General features: G+C 38.7%; 1 protein-coding gene across 1 annotated transcript in view; it reads left to right on the top strand.

The window, feature by feature from the left end:
- Positions 1-10,331: 10,331 nt before the first annotated feature.
- Positions 10,332-18,422, top strand: part of ADCY7 (adenylate cyclase 7) — a 61,553-nt gene continuing 53,462 nt past the window's right edge. The window contains exons 1-2 of the mRNA XM_027879814.1: positions 10,332-10,414; positions 16,432-16,560. The gene's annotated coding sequence lies outside the window, so the exon portion shown is untranslated. The remainder of the gene's footprint in view (positions 10,415-16,431; positions 16,561-18,422) is intronic.

Below are 18,422 nucleotides of genomic sequence, written 5' to 3'. Positions count from 1 at the left end.
TTTTTTAAGAGGAAAAAGGCTGCTCATTTGATAAGTCATATGCTACAACAGGGTCATTTAGAATATAAAAGCTTGAATGTAAAATAAATGTAATTCCCATCAGCTCATGCTGACCTGTAGAGGTAGTACTCAGTGTGTCTAGGGGGTGGTAACAAACAAATAAAACACAAAAAAATAGGAAAAAAAGGCAAAAAATTGTATTTTGAGGGAAACCCAGCCTTTAAAGGTGAAAGTAATTTGTGCATGATTTTTTAATTATTTTTGCATATACTTACCATTTTATTGTGTATATATAGATGACCATATAGGAAAACTGACATTTGTAATAGTGGATTTGTTAATACTTTTTACATAACATTACTGTTTAAATTGTAAACATAAATTTTTCTCAGGATTAGTTTGGAAAATAATCTGAATTGTCATCTTAACATCCATATAAAGAGACATTACTAGTTATATTGCTCAGAATTTCTTTTCTTGCCATTTGAAAGATCTGATAGAATATTTGATCTGCAAAAGCTGTTCCTCTGAAAGAAAGGTTTATGGTGGCAAATGAAGATTTTCATTTGTATAAAGTGTACATGTACTTTGTGTAGACACTGAGCTTGTCATCTCGGAGAAGTAACCTTCACCTTGTTTTCTAGAGTGCCATCATTTCAGGCAATGGGGTTTTATAGCTGCATCCTTCTCTTCCTCCCCATAGTGGTCTCTCCTCCCTCCTTTCTTCTTTTTTTTCAAAGAAACAACATAAGGCCACTCGGGGGTTTTTCGTTTGATTGGTGGTGGTGATTGTTTTCTTTTTTTTTTTTTTTTTTTTTTTTTTTTTTTTTTTTTTTTTTTTTTTTTTTTTTTTTTTTTTTTTTTTTTTTCTGGTTTTAAAAACAACAAAACTACAAAAATCAGTTTGTTACAGACGTTTGCATTCCTGGGCTGCTTTAATCCCATGCCTCCTTGTTTGTGCCTTTCCTCCCCCTTCCAGGTCTGGGTTTTTTTGTCTTTTATATTTTTGCTAACTCCTGTAGGAGATGATAACTGTTGAAGCTTTAAGTAAATTTTACAATTAAAGTATTTTTTTCTCACTCCCCTCTTAGGCATTTTTATATTTACACTTAATTATTAAAAAAACAAAACAACCGTTTCAGATAACGAAATATACTTTGTATTGCCTTAAAGACCCAAACCTTTCATATCTCATCGTATTTCTTCATTGACCTAGTTATCATTTCATTTAAACTCCACATTTGTGTGGTTCAGTCACATTACAAGTCTAGGTTGCAGTACCTTTGATGCCATGACTGCGAATGAAATTGCAATTGCACTCACAGGCATAGCTTGGAACAGGAGTTGGGACACTTTGGTGGTGGAGAGTTAAGTGGCATTTACTTTCACATATTGTGTTGAAGAGGAAAGTCTGTACTTGGCGTACGTGGCTGTATTTAATGCAGCGGTTCTGAGATGATACTTTTATAAAAAGTACTGTTAGCTTTGAGAAACTCTTTTTGTATACATTTACAGAATACTACAGACCAACCTGACCTTTAATGGGCACTAATGAGTGCAGTGATTTTTAAAGTAAAATAAGACCAGAATTGGTGTTATCACTTAAATTAATAAACATTTTCAATGTGTTAAAGTGTTTTACTTCAAAAAGGAAAATATATATATTCCAAAAATACAGAAAGTTGTAACATTTACTCCAACACTAAGCTTAAGTGATGTTAATTTGACAATTTTTTTTTTTTAATTTTTAGATTCATACTTTAATTTGATCAGATAATTTTATCAAGAAGATGTTCAGCTTTTGTTCATAGAAGCTAGTAAAAGTTGTACCACATTATGCATAGCCAAGTATTTATTTTGTTTTAGATTATTGTGAATGTGTAGACTTATGTTCACCGCTTAGGGAACAATTATTTATAAATTATATTAATCCAGTATTGTTAGCTGCTATTAGCAAAACTGTTCCAAAAACTTAATACTTGCAAAGATCTGTATCGCATTTACCACACTGAAGTGTTTTTAAAAGAATCACCCTCATTGTTGAAAGCAAATGTACTCTTAGGGTGCAGATATTAGTGTTCCAATAAGCATGTGATAATTTTAAGGTGGTGGTAGCGGGAAGATAATCTTGATTCCATTGGGAATCTTAGGTTTGCCTCAATTTATGGTTTTCATAAATTTAATGGAAAATAGCTTTTCCTGGACTGCTCAAGTTTCTTTTTGGTAAACAGTATCTTTCTAAAAGAAAAAAAGAAAAAAAGAAAAAAAAAAAAAGAAAAAAAAAAGCATGAAGGAATAATTGAGGTATTTTACATTGCCTCAAATGACCAGCATTGTATTCATAAAATACTGTATATCTTGCAAATCTTTATTTAAACGGAACAGTTGAACTGTTCATTTTTCAATCTGAAGTAAAATACTTTCAAGACCTTTTAGTTTGCCTGCTCATTTGTCTTGTACATTTCATCTCTGTATTTGACTCAAGTCTAATTCCTTTTTGAGTTTCAATACTTTTGTGAAGATTTTGTGAATATACGAAAAATAAATGTTTAATCTAACTACTGCAGTTTATCACCATTCTTGACACCCTGTTTTCCCCTTCACAGCACTGTGGAAAGAGCTACTCGAGGTGCTGTGTAACACTTTTTGTAGTACCTGGGTCCTTCCCCAGCTCAGTGCTGGGCCCCTCTGCCTGGAGTTTGGAAGCTGACTTTGTTCAAGCGGCCCTGGTCTGCTCTTTGTCCTTCCAGGAGAGCTGGAGCAGAGTCTGTAAGCCTGAGAATAAGTGGAAGAATGTACACACATAGAGGGGTCCTTAATGTATGATTTTTCTCCAGCTTTCCTCCTCACAATACACAGGGAGCTTGTGGAAGGATCCTTTCTTTTTGTCTCCTGACCTTGGCCTCGGGGTAGTGCTCCAGCTGCAGGACAGGAGCTGTTCAGAGCTGCCACATTGAGGGCGTGATGCAGAACTGTGCAAGAGTTAATTTGATTTACTTCCAGCTCAAATCCGTGTTTAGCAGCTCCTGAAGCACAGCTGAGGTAACTGAAGTGTGTTCTAAACTTTGGTTACTGTCCTTCCTTGCATGGCTCAGTTAGGAAGACGCATACTGGAAGTTCTTGTAGTCTTGCCACTGGGAGTCTTCCAAAGACCACTGGAAATACGTAAATAGGCTGAAATGTTTATAGATGTTCCTGTTTGGCATTAAATTGATTTTCTAAGGGTTTTTAAATTTAAAAAGAAGATTGTTCAAATGGTGTTTATAGTTAAAAGCTGTATATTTGTTAGGGGATTTTTGTCAGTCTTCTACCTTGTGGCAGAAAAGAAGCTGAAATGTAAGTAAATCTTCCTGTTTGTAAGACATGACATGATTCTGTTTCCTCAGAATTTGCAGCTCAGTTTTTTAAATATTTACAGTAAACTTCTCTTGCTAGACCCTAATCTGTAGAAAATAATTAGTGGTCCAGTGGCTGGTGGCAACTTTTTTGATGTACTTTTGATGACCTTTTCTGTTTTCTATCTGGAGTCATCATGAGTGTATCCTAAATATAATATGAGCAACTGATTAGAAAATAGTCTTACCTTGAAAATGCAGTGTAAATAAACCCAGCCAGCCATTTGACATCTTGATGGATGTTAAAACTCATGAGAGATCTTAAAACTGAATGTGTGGATCCAACTTTATTTTCAAAAGAGTAAAAGCTATAGGCGATTACAGAGTGTGTAATTACTCAAGAAAGGAGTATATTTACCTATATGGGGGCTGTAACAAAAAATAAATTCAATTATTCCATCTGCTGTTAAAGTGCAAATAGTGATTAATCAACTGATTCCTAGAACTTGATTCATCTGGTTGATGATACAAAATAATTTTCTAAGAATCAAGTTTATAATGTCTTGAAACTGTTTATCTTGGAAGTGCAGAATTCGAGAAGTTTACATTCTGGGTAATTTGTAGTGTTTCCCAAGTTTTCATCAAAAAAGTTTTCTAGGTGCAGTGGCCTAAATGTAAATGTGTTGACTGAGCAGGTTGGAGGAGGAATATGTCCTCTTAGCCCTCTTACATCCATATTTGAAGATGGTTTCTGTGCAAATTATTCAACAACCTGATGTTGGGATGCTAGGTTGATTTTTTAAAAATCCTTCTGTATAATGAAGTCTAAGTTTCCTATAGTGCCAAATACCAGCAAGAAAAAAGCAGTTGACTGATTGCAAGAGCTGGCTTGTAAAGAATGCATTTGTGTGGTGGTGGAGGAGTCTGAGGAACCATGAGGGCAGACCTGGTGAGTGTTTTCCTTGTTTAAAATAAATAAAATGTTCTTGTACGGGAATATAAAACAACTCTTGCTGCTGTATGAAGCAATGTTTGACTCTTGAGCTTAAAGATCACTAAGCAATCGAATGCTCCTGAGTAGTTATTGGAGAAAGTAATCTCTGCTCTCAGCTGCATTTTCCCAGGTCTAAAGTTCATTTACTCTACTAGATTTGGTGACAGCAAAATCTGTAAATAAACCTGGTTCACATAAACACATTGCTTGGTTATGCTGCCTGGCAATGGAGCACAAAAATATCTGTTCTGAACTTAAAGCTCCCATCTTAAAAAAACAAACAAACAAAACCACAAAACAAGTCCACCTTGCTGGTGTGTACACAACAGATTGTTGCATCAGGAATAAAAAGAAATGCTTTTCTTACAAAAATAACGATGTGGTTTAGGTGGACTGTGCATTAATGGTTGCTGTTTGCATTTCCCTCCTTCTGTGACCTATTTCCAAACAGGACTGTTGTTCGTTCTTACAATAAGTAAGGGACTGATAGAGGCTGGGTTGGGGTTTTTTCCCCTTTTCGCTATAGGGGATCTTGAATCAAGCTCCTTCGTGGTTGCCTGGTAATAAGTAACTGTGGAAAGACTATGCTCAGTCAGAAAAGTCAATGGCTAACCCAATAGCAGGTAGAAATCTTTCATATTGTCTTCCTTCAGTGTATGTTGCCTTTTCCTGTTCAAAATTTTTCACAGCGCACAGGAGGAATAACGTATAAAATAATGTAATTAATTGTAAGATCTTCTTCATCCCAAAATGTGTTTTACTACATCAGTGTTATATATCAATTTTTATGCCTCAAGATAACATCAAAAAGCCCTCTAATTGCCGAAAACTTCAAGTGTGTGTGAGCTGCAGTGTGTGCCATCTAGTGCATCACTTCTGTGCAGTGTCTAAGCCACCTACTCCAGCTGTAAAAGGCAGTTGGAATGCTCCTGGTTTGTAGCACTGTCTGTATGCAGACAATAACACTTTCAGGTAGTGGCAACTTCTGTGCTATTGGTCAGCTACTGCCTAAATCCCACAGAATCCCATTACTATAAGGGGATAACTGAGAAAACTGGATTTTGTTGCCAAAGAAAACACCCAAAAAACTTTACACAATATCAGTGGGGTCAAAAGCCAAGGGGGTGAGAGGTGGTACTGGCTCCAAGAAAGAGCAGCCAGTGCCAGAGGTTATCCTGGCATCTCTGGCCGTGCCCACAGGCAGCTTTGGCTCCTCTGCAGCACTGGCACAGACCACACGCTGTCCCCAACCTGCTCTCCTACACAAAGTGCTTTATGCAAATACGTGTAAGTGTTTCTAAATTCTTCAGAACAAAGTCCCATGATGGTCTGTCAAAAGCAGAGCAAACTTTTTGGAGAGCACAGGCAAACACAGATGCTGGGAATCTGGAAGCTGAAGCATTAATGTGAAAAGGAAGGAATCCAACTTTTGCAGTTGGTTTCAATATATAGGGCTATGTTGATTTAACCAAATAAAGTTTGTCCACACACTTATAAATTTGCTTTGTAGCAGTTTCCTAGAGCATTCTCTCAGAACTTTCTGTTCTAGAATTGTATTCCAGTTTACGTAAGAGTGTTTTTCCCTAATAATATACATGATCCATTTGTTCCTTACTGATTTTTCCAAAGTATTCTTCTTTTCTCTCCGGTATGCCCTCCTGGCTACTAATGCAAAGATACTGAAGGTGCAAATTGAAAACAGTTAGCTTAACAGTTTCATCATTCGCTGTGAACATAAAATGATCTGTTCTGTGTTCTTTAAATCAATAACATCTTCCACTTCATGTCAAACTCCACCTGCAGCGTTAAGATACCTGACAGGGAAATGGCCTTCCTTTCATTTATTTTCTTTTCTTGTGTAACATACCAATTAACAAAAAGAAGTGACTTCTCAATAAAGACCATCTAACAGTTTTCTAGGAAGTCCCAGACCAGATCTTCTGTCATTGTTGAGAGGAATTCAATTTCTAGGAGAAAATGTTCCATTTTGATGCTGGTCAACTTGAGTATACAGAAAGGTTTAAACCCAACTCTGATCTATAGCCCTTGGTGAAGCCCAAATCACACCCTCAAGTACAGGTAAAAGGCTTAAGCAATTAGCCAGGCATGGATTTTTCAAGGCAATAATTCATTTTCCTGTTCAGGAGAAAGAACCTTAAGGATGAACAGGAGAGGAGATGGAGATGTTTTTCTGATTCTTAATTCAAGAAGTCAACCAAAACCTCCTAGCTCAGGCTCTGGAGCCGCAGCCAATGGGACTGGAATTCATAAGTCCTGCAGTTCCTCTAGAAAACACTGCATAGCTCCTCAGCCACATACTTTTTGGACCTTTCCTAATTTCTTCTATCATTTTACAGTGCTGTGAATTTGCCTTGAGCTTGAAGAAATTACTGTTGTAGTATTAAGTCCCACTGGCTTTCATAAAATCTGGAATGCCAGAAAACATGATCATGGTTTCAAGTCAGTTAAGAGTCTTGAACAACTTTAAAAGAAATAACAAATAGGACTGGAGACCTGAATAGCTTTTTATTTCCCTAAAGAAATGTGGCATTTATTGCTTTGTTTATGGAAAGCAGCACGTTATTCCCAAACATTTGTTCAATTGATCCAAGGGCCAAAAAAGGCAAGCCATGTAACAGCAGTGAAACTCTGCCTTCTCTTCAGCCAGGCTGATGCAGAAAAGCACTCCTGCATTTAACAGCATAACCCTAATGCTCTTCAGCAATTGATTCTAATATTGTCCTGTAAATGAGGCTGATGGCAATGAAGCAGCTGAAAATAATGTCTTGCTACATCCTTCCTAAGCATGTCGTGCCTAGCATGTTGGGATTGCTCTATTATTAGATATCTTTACAGGAAATAGCAAATAATTTACTCAAGTTATTTGTCTCATTCTCTAAATTGATCAGTGGCCTAAGAGAGAGTGGAGTGTGTGTGGATGCAGACTAGTAAATAGATGCTAAATCTCATCCAAAACAAACAAATAAAATTTCTCATAAATACTTCAATGTCAAAGGAATATTTAAAATGAGTGAATATATTAAAAGTCTACCTGCTAATTTTAAAAATACAACTTAACATATTATGCTACTTTATATATATATATACTATATATACTTTATATAATGTCTAACCCACAAAACAGTCTATATTAATTTTCAAATTATTCTAAAGGGTTTAAAAGAGTATTTTCTGAGGCTATGACTGTATTTCTGATTTGCTTTCATCACATATTTATTTGGTCGGCAACCATCCTCTTGAGTCCTCACTGACTCATTTATGGGAGCCCCTGAAAATCTGATTGTTGAAACATTTTGCAAATAAAATTATTTAGAATTAACTTGCTGGGACCAAATGCTGTCATCCACTTTACTGCTGTGAATAGTACAAACATGCACATACTGAAGGCACATTCAACCTGCAATGACTTACTAAGAGAAAAATGTAACTCCCCCACATGAGAGTTATACTTGAAATTTACTATGTTTTTCTAGTTCTGCTTTTTTTAAAACTAGTGATCTTTCTCTATTTCATAATGATTCATGGCCCTGGATACTATGGAATTTACATTGAAACACACATCTGACCGGTACAAAACAGACTTCTGTAATGCTCTGTAACTCAGTTTGTAAATGACACTGATCACACTTATACTCTGGTATAAACAATTTAAATAGAAAATTGAAAAATTTGTTTTATTAGACTTTTATCATCTAATGTGTTACATTTTATCTTTCCTAAAACTCTAAGATTATTTATGATGTAGTCACCCAGTTCAGTCATCAGAAAGATTAGATTTGTGTCTTTAATACTCTGGTTTTATACATTCAATATGTATGTATCACTGTAAAGCTACTGGGCATTTTTTCTAAGTAAGAGCTTGAAAACATTAAATAATGCTTGCTTGTCTATGAAGAACACTTTCCCAGAAACAAACACAACCCCAGGGATTGCTGAATTCAAATTCTGGCAATGTCATTTCAGATGGACCTTTAATTGATGGCTACATTTTCACAATATCAGACATTTGCAGCTATCACATATGCATAGGAAATTTATTTTAGATCAATTTTTCTCACCAGGGACCGAACCTTGCACTTAGGAAATGGCACTGAGCAGGGCTCCCAGCAGTGCCAGGTGCTCTCCAGCAAGGGGTGATATCATCTGCCTTGTGGAAACCAGCCGTGGCTGTGCTTCAGCTGCACAGCACTCGAGAGACATTAGCAGCAGGAAAAAGGACAGGGGAAGTGTACATGTAGCATATACAGGAGCCAGTTCACTGGATATTCATTTCCATATTTTTTTTTTACATCAGTTTTGCTAAAAATGCTTTTTAATGATTTCCCATAGTAAAGAGTAATCTGCACAACAATGTACATACAGCACTTGGAGTGCTTTGGATATACTGCCATTAAAAAAACCCTACAGTGTCAGTTGTGTTGAACCATGCAGGAATTTCAGATCTTACTGTGGGATAGCAAGTATTTGTTGTGGGTATGCAGAAATGTCTGTACTCGGAAGGTCCACAAATTTTTGATGAAAAGATAAATTGAGTCCATCTGTTCTGAAACGACTCCATTTATGATCTCAGCAGAACAATTGTATTTTCCATTTCCTGCAGTTTTTAAATCTTGTAATCTAATCCAACTTTCAGTGAAGACAAAGAATTCTTTTTAACAATCAATGTACTGGAAGATTCTTCTTCTCCCCTCCCCTAAGAAACAGTCTGAACAGCCTATGCACTGCTTCCATCTGAATGCTCCAATAATTTCCTAGTACTTTCTAGATTCACAATGTCCCAAACAGAAATGGAGAAGACCTAGATATTTTTAAGTGCCTCGCTCAAGACTGTACATAAAACTGTCATGGGGCAAGGTTAAAAGGAGCAGAGAGTCCAATTCACTGCCCAGTCCTGTGCCTCGGGTACATAACCACTTCTGTATTCCTTATATGTTGCCCCACATTGCTGAAACTGGATTTAAATTCCTTTCCAAGATTCCCAGCCCTAACTGCCCCAAAGCATCCCAATGGCTGGGCATTCTCAGGGAGCAGAGCCTTTCCTATTTGCCCACCAATATTGGAACAGAAGCTTTGAGAATCTCATAAAGCTGTTGTGCTTGTGGCTTGTGCACTGCTCTGCTGCTCCCTCCAACAGAGGCAATTCAAGCTCATTGCTCAGGCCCACTGAGTGGGGAAAGCACCAGCTGGCTGCCAGGACAAAAATAAAAACTGTATTTAGTTACTAAGGTATTATTGCAGTAATGGTAAGTCCATGGATGACTAATATGTTGTAGCTGCAGGTAGCAGGGCACACACCTGCCTGCCACAGGCTGCGTGACTAACAAACAGCTCTCCTGATAAACCTGATCTGAAAATCCACAGAAATCAGCGTTTCTTTCTATTGTCTCCAGTGAGCTTTGCATTGGACTTAAGGTGTGGTAGAGCCAGGCTTGGTCTGAATTAGCAACCATATGTTCAAGGCTCGATACACTGCGGAATCGTTGCTAGCCCGGTGAACCTCTCAGGAAGAAGCCTGAGGGGACTCCAGTCAACAGAGCGATGGGAAACTGGAGTCGTGGGATGCTCAGGGCCCTTGTCCCCAGGAACAGCCTGGCTGCGGGGAAGCGGGGAATCCTGCCGGGAGCACCCCAACAGCAGCCAGATTTTTAAAAAGCTGGCTGTAAACCTTCACATTTTTCAGAGTCCGGGGCAGAAATTTGTTTCCACCCCTGTACAGCGTGGGTGCTGATGGGGAGGGCACATGGACGCTTCCCGATGCTGTGCTGACCCCGAGGGCGAGCAGAGCTGAGGGAGGCCGGAGCCCCGTTAGGCGAGGCTTAAGGCGATGCCTCGCGTAGGTCCCGCCCGCGTCCCTCGCAGGCGGCAGAGGCAGGAGGGGCGATGCCGCGGTGCGTCCCGCCCTCGCCGCGCCGGGGAGGCTCCGCGGGCCCCAGAGACACCTCGGGCGGCGGCGGCAGGAGGAGGAGGAGGAGGAGGAGGAGGAGGAAGAGGAAGAGAAGGAGGAGCAGCAGCAGCAGCAGCTCCTGGTCCCAGCCCCGACCCGCTGCTCTCCCGCCGGCCGCAGGTGAGAGGCCGCCCCGGCAGGGGAGATGCCCCGGGAGGGTGAGGGCTCGGGGGTCGCGCTCCGCCGAGCACGAAATTAAAACCGTCGAAGGTTTCCCGTATAATGGTTATTTATTATCTCTTATGACACCACTTGATACACTTGGGAACAGCGAGTAAATGTTCGGGCCCGTAAATCTTTTCTCTCAAGTTTATTTGGCTTAGAAAAGGCGGATTTGGTAAAGCTGCGAGGCCTGAGAACTGGGGTGGGATTCTGCCCGCCGCGTGAATGGAGAACTTTGGGTTTGTATTTTGCTCTCAAAAGTCAAAAGCTGACTGCCCTAGTATGGAGTATTTCAGATCCTTTTGGGCTTGCACTTCTTTAGTGTAATAGGGCTTTAAGTTGCTGAAGGAGTTACTTACATACCAGGGAAAATTTTAAATATCAACAGAAGTTTGGCTTGTGTCTTGTTTACTGCTGAATAGGTAAATTGCTTCTAATCTCAGTAGGATGTGTTATGGTATTTTTATAACAAGTTAATAAAGGGATTAAAATAGTTTAATGCATGTAGCACAGCACCAGGACATTATTGCAAGGATCTTACATTTGCCGCTGGCAGATGAAGGAAATCCCAGAACAGGTGAATATCATCACCAACAACCCAGGACCACACTGAAGAGAGAGCCTGAGACTTCTTTCATGACCAGTAAAGGATGTGGTCAACACAAGTGCTGAGAACTGGCAGAGACACTTTGAAAGCATTTTTGGAAACACAAAGTAAATATGCACTGTAATGTTTGAATTTGATTCAGCATAGAAGTCTGTTTTCCTTCTCTCAGATGTGTTATATTTTATTTGTACTGCTGAGAGCCTGACGCCCTTGGCCCAAGACCATGCTGTTATAAGTGCTGTGCAAATACAAGATGGGGGAATCCACACAAATGTACCTAAAACCTGTGGTTTTGATTCTGAAGTGTTTGTGATTTATTATAGGAAATAAAGTGTCCTGTGCTGGCCACTGCAATATGAAAATTTCTTCATAGTAGGAAATAAGATGTAGCTGTATCCGCATTAGTGACCTTATTGCTTTCTGTGAAGATTCATGATGGGAGAGGGTTGGTTTTTTGTTTTTGTTTGTCTGTTTGTTTTAACGAATATAAGGACCTGGGAACTTTAAAAGGCACTCACCTTAAGAAAAAGTACAATCAAGAAGTTCTGTAGCTATGATATATTTTGAGGATAAATAAGAAAAATTTTCAATATTATTTTTATGCAAGCAAGATTCCAGGAGAGAAAGAGAAAGTTTCTAGGAGGGTTTAATGCTTTATCTAGGTAAAAAAAAAGAAAAAAGCAAACTGTGGGATAGAGTGGTTGTGTTTGTGCTGAAGGAGTTTCTTTGTTTGTTTAGGTATCTTGACTTTTCAAATGTTGAAGTCCCATCTGTAAGTTTTTTTATGATCCCCTATAGGTGGAAGAAGAATGTGTTGAGGTGTATGTTAAGACCTGTGATAGAGGAATGTGGAATGGAAAACAGGGGTATGTAGAATACCACTCTGAAAACAGTAAGCCAATACAGGTTTCCAATGACCATTATAATATGTTATTTGTGCTTCCAGAAGCCATTACTAACAGCAATTAGGGTCATTGGGGGTTCTTGTAAAGCAGCCATTAAACTTCTTAAATTTTTCTTAATGAAGCTAATGTCAACACCATTAAGAGTAAACAAGGAATAGACTTCATTCCCTAATGTATGTGGGCATTTATGTTCTCATGGCTTGTGCTAAGTGAAAGAGCAGGTGCTGGTTGAGAGCTAATTAGTTTAAGATGTAAGCCTAGAGGTGATGATCACTGTTTTCTGTTAAGGTGGGTGTTTGTGTAATTGCCAGTTGCTCTTAAATTAAAACAAAGACAGTATCCCCCCTGAATTTACAGTAAAATCTCTAAAATGAAACTTTAGATTTATTTTTGTGTTACAACTTTGGCTTGGGTTTAACATTATGGAATTTATCAAACTTGTCCTGATTATAACTTATGAGGACTGTAAAACAGGGTGAAATACTTCACTTAGTGATTACTCCCTCAGTCTCATCATTTGTGTTGAAGGTACATTTTATCTTTCTGGAAAAGGATCCAGTCTACTTGGATTTGATAGGTGGTTTAGGATAATAAAATGTAATAGTCAAACTGTGCTAAGCATCTGGCAGGGCTTCTGTATCACAAGTGTCATTGGGACCTTTTCTATACAGAAATAAATCAAAGAATGCTTTGTAATGATACCAAATGAGGCTGGGAATGCAGGTGTGTAAGAGCAGCCGGTGGGATGGGTGTTGGAGCTGTTTGCTGCTGCTCGGGGCCGAGGTGTGGGGTCTGTGCTCGCTGGCACCGAGGGAGCCTTGGCCACTGCGCGGCCACTCGCTGGTCTCTGCTGTTCTTTTGCTCTCCGAGCAACAGCTGTGCTCACCAGCAGTTCCAGAGACCTAGGCATACTGCTGAAGTGCAGTTACAGACCCTACTGAACTACTGAAACCAAAAATTGGTGCCTGGTTGAGCCAGAGATGGCTCTTTTCTTCCTAAGGAGCCATTTGGGGAGCTAAGCCGTTCTTTCGAAGGCTGAATACTGCGTAAGTAGGGAGATAATCTATTAAGGCAGCATCTGCAAAGTTTCAAGATGATTATTTGCTAAGCTGACAGGATGTTACAGTGTGAAATAGTTTGTAACCACCCTGCAGTTAAATCATCTTGTACTACAATGAGGAAGTGCAACTTCTTCCTTAGATCATTACGGCAGACTTCATGAAGAGTCTGTCTTGTGTTGCTGAAAAACATGAATTCTAGATTTTACACTTTGAAAACAGTAAAGACATTGATCTAGGATTTTCTCTTATTTAAAAAAAACCCAACACAACATTTTCACCTGGGAAAAAATGCTATGTTATAAAATTAGGAGTTTTATAACGCTCTTATCTCATAATAAAAATCGTTATCATTCTTATCTCCAGAGACTGGAAAATCCCTTTCAATAACTGTTGGTGTTACTTGTCTTTTGCCTCTTATGCCAACCTATCTTCCTGAGACTCCTTGAGTAGGATCCAGTCTCTGTCCTGTGGTGCCAAGCAGCAGGGTATTCCATAGGTGCAGGCAGAGGGGCAAGCTCTACATTGGGTCTTTCCTTTAGAGGTGTTCTTTGCATAACAAGTATAACATAGGATAGCACAAATAAGCTGTAATGATATTTCCTGCGCACCATGTGTAGATTGCTATTGCTGAGTGTTACCTCTTCAGAGTTAGTAAAATTGAGGTGTAAAAAGTTGAACAGTTTTGTCTAGGTTCCTCAGAGATAAACAGAGAAATTGAATAAAAGATGAAGCTACTGTTCCTTTTCTAACTGAGGCATTGTTTTACCTCAGTACCTTGCAGTTATGATATGAGTTTGTGTCAAAATGTGTCCTTCAAACCTCTTTGTTTTTTGTAGCTTATTTGCAGTAACATTTTTATAAAAATCAAATAAACCCTTTCCTCTGTAGAACCAAGCTGCTGTTTTGAATTTTACAGCACAGGTCTTGCAGTTCAGAGGCTTCAGGTCTATTGGTGCTCTAAAGAAGAAACAAAATCAAAGCTGGCTCTCATGTGACACAATGCCACACATACCACTTTTCCTAAAAGCCTTCTTCACAGCTAATGGCCAAAATGCTCCTCTCTTAACAACTGTTCTGTAATCCTCATTTCAGCATTAAAAGTAGCTTCTGATCTGTAATTAGAGAGAAGGAACAAACAGGGTGTGTTTAATTTCTGTTTCTGGGCATAAAACTAAGTGAATAAGTAACGCATTCTAGTTAAAAACAGAAATAACAAAGGTTACCAAGGCTGTAACTGGCATAAGTCAGAGAAAGGTGAGAAGTTTCTCTGAATACAAGTGGCTGCTTCTGGCAACTTCTAAAGTGCCCTGAAGTGCCCCTGTGCTACAAGTGTTCTGTGTTCACTGCAGGCCATGTGTGTATGTTTGCTCTGCTCAGCAGCTTGTAGGGCCTTCTGGTAAAGATAATTAAGGAGGTAATTTTCAGGCTCATTCTCCTGTGTCCTGCATCACAGTTTGCTTAAGTGTAGTGATAGAGCTTTGTCCCATCTTCTGTTCTCTGGGATGCAGAAATAAATACTGTTTGAAATCTGAGTTGTCATTCAGCCCACAACAAAAGGAATGTGTTTTTGAGATGCTCAGCAAGAGTAGCAATAAATCCTTATTTTACTTTTTTTTTTAAATAATGCTGCCTTGTAAATGGCTGGTTATAAAGCCACAGGCTTTATAATGTAATGTAATCAATATAAAAATGCTTTAAAGGGCTTTGATAAAGTTTTCAGGTCTTAAGACTGCATGCTTTATTTCGCAGAAGGAGACAACATAATAAGGGTTTTACAGGTAGATAAATGTAGAAATAATTTACCTGTGACTGTATAATAATTTACCTGTGACTTTGGTTTCAGTTTGTTGCTTTTCATTCAATGAATTTTTGTTATGACTAATAATGAATAGTTAGCATTTCAGTGAGTTAAATAAAATATTTTAGTAAGATGCTTTTCATTTGCAATATAACCTGGGTTTTATTTATTATTAACTTTAATACTTAATGTCCAATCTGTGATGCTTTCTGATTTATTTATTGATGTAAAGACATACATTTACACTGGGGGTTCTTTTAAAGAACTAGTTGATGATCAAACCACCTAGAGGTGACTAATTCTTACTTGTATACCATTTTCCAAGTAACCAAAATGGTGAGGAAACAAGCATTCCAATAGAATGACAGAGCACGTGGAAGGGCTGGGTAGGGAGTGCAGCTGGGAAGGAGCTCCAAAGGTGAATTCAGACCAACTGAGCTCACTGAGGTTTATTCAAACTCAGCTGAAATTAATGGAAATGGATGATAAAGCCCTGATCATTTAAATGCCAGATATTCTTAGCATCTGGCTCGTGTCAACCTGAGCCCATCTGTTACGGTATTTCAGGCAGGACCTGCTTGCTGAAACAAGCTCAGACTTAGTCAGGCTGTGGGGGGAAAAACAGATTGGGTCAAGCTGAGAGAGGATGAACTTTGTACTGCAGCTTTTCTGTGTGTCTGAGTCTTTTTCCTTATTGCTACTGAGCATATGTGGGATCGAATCACAAAAATTAGTCTCAGTAGCAGAACAGAATTTTGGTTTTAATGTCCTCATTTGAAAGGAAGCTGGGGTACTGCTATCAAAACTTTCTCACTTCCTGACACTTTCTGCTTGGTGTTCTCGTCCTCCTTTGCCAGTGGTTTCAAGCCTGCTGCTGTGAAGATGACAATCATTTCAATGCCAAGGAAACAAACATTTATATATTTGTGAGATACACGTTTATTGAGATGAATTAAAATAAATAACAGAAGATGTGAGAAATGTATGTAGGCATTACTCATGAATATTAATCAGGAACTGAGTTTTGAGGTTAAAACACTTTAAGAATTCTTATCACAGATAAAGACAGTGAATCAGTTTTAATACTTGAATTGTGCAAGTTCTTACTGTCCTGCTAATTCCATGTCCTACATACTAGTGTATGTAGGCCCTGTGCAGTTTGTTAGAAGACAGGAATAAAACAGAGGCAAAGTCTACTTCTGTGGCTTTATAACTTCTAGGTCTTGGGAATTTTAAATTCCTTTCTGCTCACTAGTTACGTAAAAATGACTAATGATGTCTGTGTAAAAAAAAATATGGTTTTTTGTTTGTTTGTTTGTTTGTTTTTTTCTAGAAATACCCTTATATGACTTTAAGTCTGAACACAGGAGTAAATGCAATGACTGCTGTGATTTTTCTGGTGTAGCTAAGCTGGCTCAGGGAGAGCTGTCACTGAAAGTGGGCAGCACTGCTTGCTTCCTGCCCCTGTGCCCCCACCCCTCCCTGGAGTCAGCACTGCTCATCTGACCTGCAGCTGAGATGATTCATGGAACTAAATGGGCCAAAAGAAATTTTTTGAATAGTATAAGCATTTTTTAAGTATGATTTTTTTTTTTCCTCTGTAGGAACAGAACAACCAGGCTGGAGGAAGCGGCAAGAACGTGTTGTTGAACTTCTAGAGAGACAGATGGGGACAGTTCCCTCCTTTCTGGTGGTGGCTGTGCTGTAAAACTGGGCTCCTGGTTTTCCAAGTGGTAAGTTATACTTCTGCAAACATGGTGGAAAAGTGATCTGGACTGTGTTTTGGTTGAAGGTATTGCCAGTTGCATTGTGATCCCAATTCCAGTATTTCTTAAGACTGAGCTCTGTTCTTCTGTTTTACTTCTACAGCAGGAAATGAATGTAAAAATATTTCACTGTAGGACTTTTTAAAAATCACCTCTAGTTTTTTGCTAGTTCCTGAGGAGTATATCCTGTTTTGAATTTAGTAGTTTTTACTTTTTATTTTTAGATTGCTAATTGTAACAGTTACAAGCTCCCCACTCCCTTTTCCCTCAGAATGCTGCACTTCTAGAATAAGGCAGAAGACGCTTTGCAGTGCTAGAGCAACAGTTGAGTTGACATATATTGTGGTTTGCCTAATAATGTGCAGTGTTACTGCACATAGTATTACAAGATAGTAACACAAAATCCACAGCTGTTGGAAGGTAGTCAGAGCTAGAAGTTGCTCTAAGTAAGTGAGAATTGATTTGGTAAGAGTATAAACACCATGTTTAGCTTTCAAAGAAATAGGAAAAAAAACCAGTATAGTTACATTGTAAAAACAATTTGATGCAGTTTTTGCAATGCTACTATAGGCAAAATTCCACATAGGCAGTTTTATTTTCCCCAGTGAGCTGATGTGTTGATTGCTTGCATGTTCAGAGCTCTCTTGCAGAGTTGTAGAACATGATTTAGTGACACAGGTTGTCAGTGTGAGCAGAACTGCATGTGGGTGTTAATTGCTTCTGGTCAGGTGCAGACCAATTAATTAGAGATGTTGTTAGATAAAGGAGATTAAGTTCCAATTAATGAATAGCATATTGGAAGAGCAAAGGGGGAAGTTTTGTTTTTCAAGATTCTGGGCAGATTTAGGCAAGAAATAAGAGTTGCTCTTTTCTCATATTGGCTCTGTGTTCCATAACCATATCAAGCATGTTTACACAGGGAATTTGGATGTAGTTGTAGCTAAACTGGTTTGTCAGAGTAGCATTAAACGCTTGTTTTACAAGTTGAATTAATTTTTGTCCTAATTTTATGCAGGCAGTTGTATTTGGAAATATGTTCTGCTGTATTTGTTTGGAACTGCGCTGTTCCATGATCATTAGGCTTTCCTTGAGTTGTCTCTGCTGCCAACAAAATATGTATATACAAGGATACATAAACATCTATTAGTATAAATAAATTAACTAAAGTGTCATTTCTGAAAGCTGTAGAATCTAAAAGATACTGTGCTTGTTCCTTTTTACCTTTCTGACTGGCTTCTTCATCACATTCTGTGTATCAGTATCCCAGGCATCATTCTTTTGGCTTGAGTATTTACAAATACCTAATTTTTTAAGAAGCATTTGCCAAAAAAACCCCAAACAACCAAACTAACTACTTGCTGGTAAGTTTGAGGAGTGTTGGCTGTGGAAAGTGTGGGAAATCTGGGAATTGGTAAGCTGGGAATCAGTTGTTGCAGTTTTTACATGTTATAAAAAATATTCTCACTATAAACTGAGGAGCTTTCAAGAGGGGAAAAAGTGGGGTGGGTGGGTGGGTGGGGAGGAAGTTGGATTTCTTTAACTGTGCACTGCCCTCCCAGAAATGCAATAACTGGAGGATGCAGGCAGAGAAGACCTAATTTTATTGTATTATAATACTGTAGTGGACCTGGGAACAACTCGCCCTGATTCAGAGTCAGTCTTAGATTATTACCAACATTGAGGTGGGGACTGTGGAGATCCCTGAATGGGAAAGGAAGCCTGGTGAGTTTTAGAAGCACTTTTGAAGGCAGCTGCGGAATACATTGGAGGCTAAGTTGTCCAGAAATATTTTTTATTTGCTGGGACCTGAACCTTGCTCTCAGAGCAGT

This window comes from Empidonax traillii, unplaced genomic scaffold (genome assembly GCF_003031625.1).
Source record: "Empidonax traillii isolate 1590-97213 ecotype Southwest subspecies unplaced genomic scaffold, ASM303162v1 scaffold59:size1551110, whole genome shotgun sequence".
Taxonomy (NCBI): Eukaryota; Metazoa; Chordata; class Aves; order Passeriformes; family Tyrannidae; genus Empidonax; species Empidonax traillii.
Note: the sequence above shows the minus strand (reverse complement) of the source record. Positions and strands in the feature narration are given on the sequence as shown.